Source organism: Diceros bicornis, chromosome X, assembly GCF_020826845.1.
Source record: "Diceros bicornis minor isolate mBicDic1 chromosome X, mDicBic1.mat.cur, whole genome shotgun sequence".
In the NCBI taxonomy this organism is placed as follows: Eukaryota; Metazoa; Chordata; class Mammalia; order Perissodactyla; family Rhinocerotidae; genus Diceros; species Diceros bicornis.
Genome location: NC_080781.1, coordinates 2,132,444 through 2,141,880, shown reverse-complemented (window position 1 = coordinate 2,141,880; position 9,437 = coordinate 2,132,444). Strand labels below are relative to the sequence as shown.

At 41.9% G+C, this 9,437-nt stretch overlaps 1 long non-coding RNA gene across 1 annotated transcript; it reads right to left on the bottom strand.

Annotated features, from left to right (window-relative positions):
• Positions 1-1,243: 1,243 nt before the first annotated feature.
• LOC131400429 (uncharacterized) lies at positions 1,244-8,236 on the bottom strand. Its single transcript, XR_009217357.1, has 3 exons — positions 8,141-8,236; positions 3,062-3,184; positions 1,244-1,980 (listed from the first exon to the last, which is right to left on the bottom strand). It is a non-coding gene; the product is annotated as an uncharacterized LOC131400429 (long non-coding RNA).
• Positions 8,237-9,437: the final 1,201 nt, after the last annotated feature.

The following is a 9,437-nucleotide window of genomic DNA, read 5'->3' as shown; positions in this document are numbered from 1 at the left end:
GAACCAGGCGGTCTCTTCTTAGCTTTGAGTTAGAAATGAGACCAGAGAGAGAAGCTTGTAACAAGGTACACTTCACAGTTTTTAGTTGAGCAACATTGTAATATATTAGTAAAGAAACAACACTGCCAGAAAAATATTGGTTTTATAATTTTTTTTCTGGTGTTACTTAACCCGTCTTTGGAAATCCACCTCAAATTCACAAACCCAACACTCCATAAATCAGAGGTCAATCAACCACCCCCAAGTGCCTTCTGTTGCCTGTATTTGCATGACCCTTGAGCTAACAGTTTTTATATTTGTAAATGGTTGGGGGAAAAAAAATGAAAAAGAAAAACTATTTCGTGAATGTGTGAAAATTATGTGAAACCCAAAATTCCGTGTCTATAAAGTTTTCTCGGAACACACTCATTCATTTCTGTGCCATCTCTGTACAGGGGAGCTGACTTTCAAGCATAAAATAAAATAAATATTTGTTACCGTATGATTTCCTTCATTAAGTAGTAGATAATAACAACAATAAACAAACACATAGAGACAGAGATTGGATTGGTGGTTACCAGAGGGGAAGGGGGGAGGGAGGAGGGCAAAAAGGATAATTCAGCACATGTGTGTGGTGATGGGTTGTAATTAGTATTTGGGTGGTGAACATGATGTAATCTATGCAGAAATAGAAGTATAATGATGTACACCTGAAATTTATACAATGTTATAAACCAATGTTACTGCAATAAATAAAAAATTAAAAAATAATAATAATAAAAAATAAATAAATATTTGTCTAGAGGAAAATTTAAACTCACAGTCTCTGGATTCAATGACTCATATGTTAATCATTTTAGTGGGATAGTTATTTTTAGCTCTACAGTATAATCAGTTTAAGTTAGCATCAGAAAAGAATATAGGTTTTCTGAATTATGCATTCCATATGGCCCAGCAAAACCACACACACACATGCCATATATACATATATATATATGCGAATATTTAAGTATACAAATATGTACATATATGTACAAAGCTATCCATGGCATAAACACACAGGGTGGCGGTTTCCTTGGTAAGGGCTTCTGCATCCTGGTCAATATGTTATCTCCCTTTCTGGATGCTGATAACATTTTTTTGTTGATGAGGAGGACGAAAGACTTTCCCCCTGCCCTCTTAGGTTAGAAAGCCGAGTCTGTGAAATAAAGTGACAACAGGCAGAATAATAGGAGAAAAGAGATACAAATTTATTAATGCTTAATATTATGTGCATGGGGGTGTCACAGAAAAAAATGTGGACACCCAAAAAGCAGTGAGTTTTGAGAGCTTATCTATTGTCTTAATAGGGGAGCGGGAGGGGGATGTGGGCCCCACAGGAGAGAGTCAATGATTTTAGGAAAGATGGCTGGACCCTTAGAAGAACAGATGGGAGGTGTGACAGTTTGTGACAAGGTCTGTCTGGTGTGGGGTCGACCTCTTGCCTCCTCTTCTCTGACAAGATTCAATCTTCCAGGTCGATGACATTCCCGGGAGGGGAATGCTGAGAACTGGGTTCCTTCTGGGGGAACGTTAGTCAGATAATTCAGAGCAGACTTCTCTGTATCTGCAGGTTTTCAAGTGTCTCCAGCTCAAAATAATCAACACGCCAAAGCAACACATTTTGGAGGGTCACATGCCCCGAACTCCTTCATCCAATTTTCCCTCTGGGAGCTATGTTGCAATTCAATATTTTTACATATAGAGAACACCGCTTTCAAAAGGCATGCAAACAACATGTCTCTCACGTCATTTGTGTCGATCTGACGTTGCTGTGTGTTTGCACGTGGGTGCTTTTATGTGCCTGCTCCTTGTAACATTTTTATTCATTTTATTTTTCTGGTCCCATCTGCCTTCCATTCAATCGGAGGTCCTCAAACTTTATTCAGCTAAGAATTACAAACGGGAGGAAACAGTTTTCCTGGGCTCTCTGAGGGTCTCTGACTGGGTCTGAAAATTAAACTGACAGAGACAGATGAACAGGAGAAAAGCATGCACATTTATTTAGTATAAGTTTTTTTTTTTATAATTTTATTTATTTATTTTTTTCCCCCCAAAGCCCCAGTAGATAGTTGTATGTCAGAGCTGCACATCCTTCTAGTTGCTGTATGTGGGACGCGGCCTCAGCATGGCAGGAGAAGTGGTGCGACGGTGCACGCCCAGGATCTGAACCCGGGCCGCCAGCAGCGGAGCGCATGCACTTAACTGCTAAGCCACAGGGCCGGCCCTATTTAGTATAAGTTTATGTGACATGGGGGTCTTCGTGAGGAAATGAAGACCCGAGGACACAGTTAGACCTGAGTCTGTCCTGGCGGGTTTGATGGCGAGTGGGCGGTCATGGAGGAACATGACAGGGTTGAGAGGATGAGGTTAGCGCAGGAAACTGGGGGAAATTTAGCAAAGTCTGTTTGGGAGGATTCTTCTTGTGTCCCCCTGTCTCGGAGATAAGGATGCTCCCCTCCTCCGAGTACTGGGAGGGCACCTCTCACGTGAGGGTCTGATGACTTCGTTCAGGGGAGAAGGGTGGTGAAGGTCAGAGAGACCTTCTTGCTTCTGCCATTTTCTCCAACTCCTCCAGCTTAAAATATCCAAAATGCCAAGGTTCCACATTTTGGGGTAAAGTGTCCTGAACTCCATCAACCACTTAAAGGACTATCGAAGATAGAATTTTCCAGCTTCCTCCACAGGCATTTTGATTCAGTTACCCTGGGATATGTCACAAGAATCTGCTGTTTTACAAGGACTTAGTAATTCTGAGGCAGAGGGTTCCTGGACGAAGTTTGAGAAACCCTAAAACCCAAAAGCAACCCAACGCAGACCCAGAGGATGAGCATTTTGAGTTGGAAGGAAAGTGTCCCTTGATGTGAGTTTGAACCTGACACTGAAATTCATCTGTGTGCCAAGCACACCACCACGTTTCCATGAAAAGGAACATACATTTACCTAAAAAACAAATCAAGAGGATGATGAAGGGTTGGGTTGACACCATGCCCATTCACCCCTCTTGGGTGGTTTTAAGTTTCTTAGAATAGCCATATCCTACCTGGATTGGCCAAAACTCTGCTTTCTTCAACAAGAATTTGCTGTGTGCTCTTAGGGGGTCACTTCACCAGGGAAGTCCACTCTCTGAAGATTTTCAACAAGGTCCCTATGTAAATCTTCTCTCCTGGAAGTCAAAACAAGACCTGCATTAAAGATTTGGTTTTTTTAAAAAAAACTTTTTTCCTCCCTTAAGTTCTGTTTGTGCCTTGAAAGCTCTATGACTTCACATGTGGCAGACTGACCTTTTCCTCAGTTTTCTTAAAACACATTATACTTTTATTTATACTGTGCAGTTTACCACTTAATCCTAAACGTTTGGTGCTTATCAATTTACCTTCTTAATATATAACAGGCTCCCTATAGAGGGATCTTTTTTCTTACTGCCTCTGCATCCCCTCCAGGGTTTTCTTGGTCTGGACCAGCAAGGAAACCTTCAACTCTGTATTTTTTTAACAGAGAGATTGGTTTTTCTAGTGATGCCAAGAAATCGCATTGAGGATTTTAAAAACTTCTAGTGTCATACAGTCAGGAATTCTACATCAATTCTGCTTATATTCTCAGTATCACATTAAATTGAGGCATTAAATCCAGTGTAATGATACTGTAATGGTGGATACATTCTTATTACTCATTTATCAAAACCCATACAATGTATTCCACCAAGAATGAACCCTGATGTCAACAATGGACTTTAGTTAATAATAATGTATCCATATCACCTCAATTGTAACCGATGTATCACATTAATTCAAGATGCTAGTAATAGTGGAAACTGTAAGAGTGAGTGGTTATATGGGAACTGTTGACACAAAATAACCAATAACCATTCTATAGATAAGAGAGATAAGGTGAGTTTTACTTGAGCCAAACTGAGGATTATAACCTAGGAAAGCCTTTTCCAGACAGGAAGAAAGCATTCTGGAGAAGCCTGGTTTTCAGCATAGTTTTATACCTGTTTAGAACAAAGAACATACATTAGACATGCCCAGGATACATATCCGTCAATGTTGCAAACAGGTATTCAGTTGCAAATTAGCAGGTCAACATGACCCTGATGTTGGGAAAGGCTCAATCTGAGTGTTACCAATAGGGCGTCAGAGGAGAAATATGCTTTCTTATCTCACGAGAGTGCATTCTTTACTCTAATGGTTAAAGCAGATGTACAATGCATGTTTGACAGGCCATAAGTCAGCCTTCTTTAGTTCAAGCCAAATCAGTTTTGAACTTGAATAGTTACCCCATATACCTTGTGAGAGATCAGAATTGGCCACTCCAAGATGTGTCTCTTTGGCTTGATTACTTTTACGAACAAAAGACTGAAAGAAACTTTGACCTTCCCCCTAAGTGCCTAAAAGAATTTAAGATAGCAGGTCTGTGCCAGGAAGCAGCTAATACCGTGAGATAACTGTAGCATAATGCAAAATGAGTGTGATTAAAAAAAGCACCAACAAGCCCATTTTTATCAAAGTTCTGTCTCTCCGGTCAGGTTGCCTATAGGTGGCCCAACAAACACTTTTTACCAAACATTCGCTTTTCTATCTCCGTGTGAATTGCCTTCCTCCCCTTTGAGGTCCCAAACTACCACCCCCAACATCCTCCATTGTCTTTAGCTGAAGATGATATTTAAGGTGGTGGCTTCAGGCATTTTGGCGAGTTACTCAGTCTTCCTGGGTTTCCCCCGTGCGTACATGTGATTAAACTTTGATTTTCTCCTGTTATTCTCTCTCATATCAATTTAGTTCTTAGACCAGCCAGAAGAACCTAGAGAACAGAGGAATTTTTTTTCCCTCACTTACAACTTCAATACGTGAAAATCTCTTGTCAATTGTATCACGTTAATTCAAGATGCTAATAACAGTGGAAAGTGTACTGGTGAGTGGTCATGTGGAACTCTCTCTATCTCCTGCCTCTTTTTCTGGAAATCTAAACTGCTTTAAAAATAGTCTCTCATTTAAAAACAAAATGATTGCCCTCTATCGGTACACTTGTATTTTTACGACAAAATTTCGCTGACTTTGGAAATGAGGAAATCGAGTTTCTTTCATTCCCAGTCACTGGTAAACGTATATTTTTTTGCAGAGAAACAGTTTTATGCATCTCTTTCCCCCCATGTGCAAATAACAGACTTCCTTCCCCAGTCCCTGATGGCTGTGGGATTTCATGGGTGGTTAAGTCTGTTGTTTCTTTTCCTTCTTCCCACAGGGGCTGCCTGTGAAGTCTCAGGAGGTCAGCAGGCTGAAGGAGTTCACCCCAAGGATCCATTGCCTTCCTACAGCTGCATTTAGATCCTTAGGTGCTAATCTGCCTGGATTAGGAATATCGCATTGGGGCAAATTGATTGAAGTTTGTTTACATAGAGAAATCCCTCCAAGCAAATTTTTTCTGTCTATAAAATAATGTGCCCTTTAGTTTGTTTTGTATTCCCCATTCATAAAAGCAAAGCAACTGTAAATTTTTACGGCACGTCCAGGCTCCTTACTTCCTTCATTTGCACAACAAAAGGGAGCTATTTGCTGAAAAGGAGAACAGAGGAGTTCAGGGTGCAAACAGAGCCTTGTTCTTTTAAGAGATGAATGGGAGGTGACAGGAGAACTTGATTGATTCCCAGCCTGGGGTCAGGCTCTAGCCCTTTGCTCCCCTCTCTAAACCTCAATCTTTTTATTTGCAAATGGGGTAAATAATAATGGCACCGCCCTCAGGAGGTTGTGTGCCCTGGTGAGCTGAAATGTGTAATAAGGTTTTAGAAGACGCCCTAGCAGGTGTTAAGAACTAGTGTTGGGAGCCGCCCCGTGGCTTAGCAGTTAAGTGTGCACGCTCCGCTACTGGTGGCCCGGGTTCGGATCCCGGGTACACACCGATGCACTGCTTCTCCGGCTATGCTGAGGCCGCGTCCCACATACAGCAAATAGCAGGCTGTGCAACTATGACATACAACTATCTACTGGGGCTTTGGGAAAGGAAAAAAGGAGGAGGATTGGCAATAGATGTTAGCTCAGAGCCAGTCTTCCTCAGCAAAAAGAGGAAGATTAGCACAGATGTTAGCTCAGGGCTGATCTTCCTCACAAAAAAAAAAAAAAAGAGAACTAGTGTTGGCTAACATTAACAGGAGGATTCTTTGTAAAGGGTTAACACGACGATTAACACACGGTAACTTTTCATTACTAGTAGTAAGTAATTATTTTGTCTAAAAGATGTACAGCCGACCAGCCTTCTCTGTAGCCACCCAAATACTTCTTGCATATATATGCATCCACCTATCCAACTTTCCCCTGGGTCAGGAAGCCTAAAATGGAAGGGCATCCCAGCCCTTTGTCGACCACGGCAGCCACTTCGTCCTGGAGTTGTAAGAGGATGAGTTGTCATCCAGGGAGGAACACGCTCAGGGCCGTGCTTTCTGTGTTAGCCAGCGTTCCCCAGGGAAACAGAACCATTAGAAGTTTTATATAGATATAGACATAGATAGATACAGTTATACATATAGTGATAGATATAGACATAGGTATAGATATAGATGTTGATATAGATAGATATATACACACATCCTATTGGCTATGTATAGATAATATATATATAATCCTATATGTAATGCTATATATATATATTAAATATATAAAATCCTATGTATAATATATATAAAATCCTATTGATTTTATATACATGTGTATATATAGACAACACACACATATATATACAGTCATGCATCACTTAACGATGGGGATACATTCCAAGAAATGCATCTTTGGGTGATTTCATCGTTGTGTGACTATCATTGAGTGTACTTACACAAACCTGGATGGTATAGCCTACCACACACCTAGGCTCTATGGTACTAATCCTATGGGATCACCTTCGTATATGTAGTCCGTCAATGAATGAAATGTTATTATGCAACACATGACTGTGTGTGTGTGTATGTGTGTGTGTGTACACATCCTATTGGTTATATATAGAGAGAGAGAGCAAGAGATTTATTTATAAGGAACCAGCTGACTCAACTATGGAGGTCGACAGGTCCCAAGCTCTGCAGGGTCCTTTGGCAAGCTGGGGACCCAGGAGAGCTGGTGGAGTAAGTTCCTGTCCAAAACCCAGCAGGCTCGAGACCCACGATGAGGTGATGTTTCTGATCAGCAACAAAGGCAGGAAAAAGCCAATGTCCCAGTTCAAAGGCAGTCAGGTGGGAGGAATTCTCTGTTACGTGAGGGAGGTGACCCTTTGTGTCCTATTCACACCTTCAACTGATTAGATGAGAACCACCCACATTGGAGAAGGCCATATGCTTCACTCAGTCCACTGATTCACATGTTAACCTCATCCTGAAACACTATCTAGACACACCCAGAAATAATATTTCACCAAACGTCTGTGCAGGGTGGCCCAGCCGAGTTGACAAGTACAATTAACCATCACACATCCTCAATGCCCCCTTCTCAGCAAAGTGGTAATTGTTTGCTGTGAGGGAACTTCTTGCCCCCTCAACGCTCCAGCCCTCAATCTCAATGCACTGTACTGCGTACAGGTTGTGCTGGCTAACTTTCTATGACAACCTGACTAGACTATGGTGCCTGGTTCTTCGGCCAAACACGCGTTGAGGTGTTGCTGTGAGGGTATTGGGTCGACGGGATTAACACCTACGATCTGTAGACTTTTAATAACACAATGTATTCTCCATCATGTGGGTGGGCCCTGTACAATCAGTTGAAGGCCATACAAATAAAAGACTGGGCTTTCCCAAAGAAAAGGAGATTCTGCCTGAATTTCCGGCCGGCAGTCCTGCGGCATTCTGACTCCAGGCTGCAACACCAATGCTTTCCTGAGTCTCCAGCCTGCTGGCCTGCCCTACAGATTGCAGACTTGCCAGCTCCCACGACCGCATGAACCACTCCCTTAATATAAATCTGCAAGCGCAGTTGTATCCTCTTGGTTCTGTCTCCCTGGGGAACCCTGACCAGCACACTGGTAAACAGAAGCCACCCAGCCATCACCCCCACCACCCTACCATTTTGCTGCCCGAGGAAGAGGTGCACTCTCCAGAAAAGCAACCCAAAACCAGTGCCCAGGAAGTGCCTAAAGGGATACGTACTTAGAAGGACGGAATCCAAAACGGGTCGCCCAGGTTCCGTACAGGAGTGTTTGCAATTTGGTAGTTTCACATCAGTGAGTGGGGTTGAGCAGATGACTTCATCCAATGGCTTACGGGGTGTGGGGGAATTTCCTTGACTAAATCCACAGGCAGTGACCTGTGGAAAGCAAAACAGGCAGGGCCGGCTATAATGGTGTCATTAAACACAGGGGTATACTACCGTATGTATGAGAGTACGTGCGCAGAGGCTCCTGGCCTCCAGGTGAGGGGGAGTCTACCGTATATATGATAGTATATGCCCTTACTCCAGTCCTCCAGGTAAGGTCGAGTCTACCGTATATATGACAGTATATGCCCTGACCCCTGTCCTCCAGGTGAAGTGGAGTCTACCGTATATATGATAGTATATGCCCTGACCCCAATCCTCCAAGTGACTTCGAGTCTACCATATATATGACAGTATATGCTCTGATTCTAGTCCTCCAGGTGAAGTGGAGTCTACCGTATGTATGACAGTATATGCCCTGACTCCAGTCCTCCAGGTGAAGTGGAGTCTATCGTATATATGATAGTATATGCCTTAACTATGTTCCCAATATTGCAGCAATGCTATGAAGAGGCATGGGCTTCATCTCATATAAAATGAGTTGGCGTTTTTAATTATCTACTCCAGCTGATTGTTTAAAATTGCCAACGTGATTATTCACCCCTCAAAATGTTCTTTTTCTATTTGATTATCACTGTTGAGGATTTTAACAATTAAATCATGACAGCATTTCTTTATGATGGGACAAGAACGTTTTGCAATCTCTGCTGAACATGGCACTTCCCCCAAGTCATTTATCTTCCTAACTCACTTTTGAAGGACCAACATTTCCTCCTGGGATATAATGTAAGTGAGTGTTTAGAGCTCCAAGTGTTTTTGGCTTTGATGCTGACATCGTAGCATCTTTAATACATTCTTTCATCCATATCTTCCCCCACTTATTCAGAAAATACTTCTGGGAAAACCAAGCATTACCTCATTATGTGTTGAAGTTGTTGCACTTCAAAAATTCTGGATAGTCACAGTTTGCTCGGAATCAGAGCATCTGAATTTTATCAGGTGCTGACAAGAAGTGAATGAATTTATAATTCATCAGACCTGATTATATGAACATCCTCTATGGTATAGAAGGCATGAAATCATAATTTATCCCATCTAACCAAGACCACTTTTCCCTACTTATTCATTCTCATGGTCATTGAGGTTTCTTGCTCACAAATTCTATATATGATGTTAAGAAAAGCCACTACA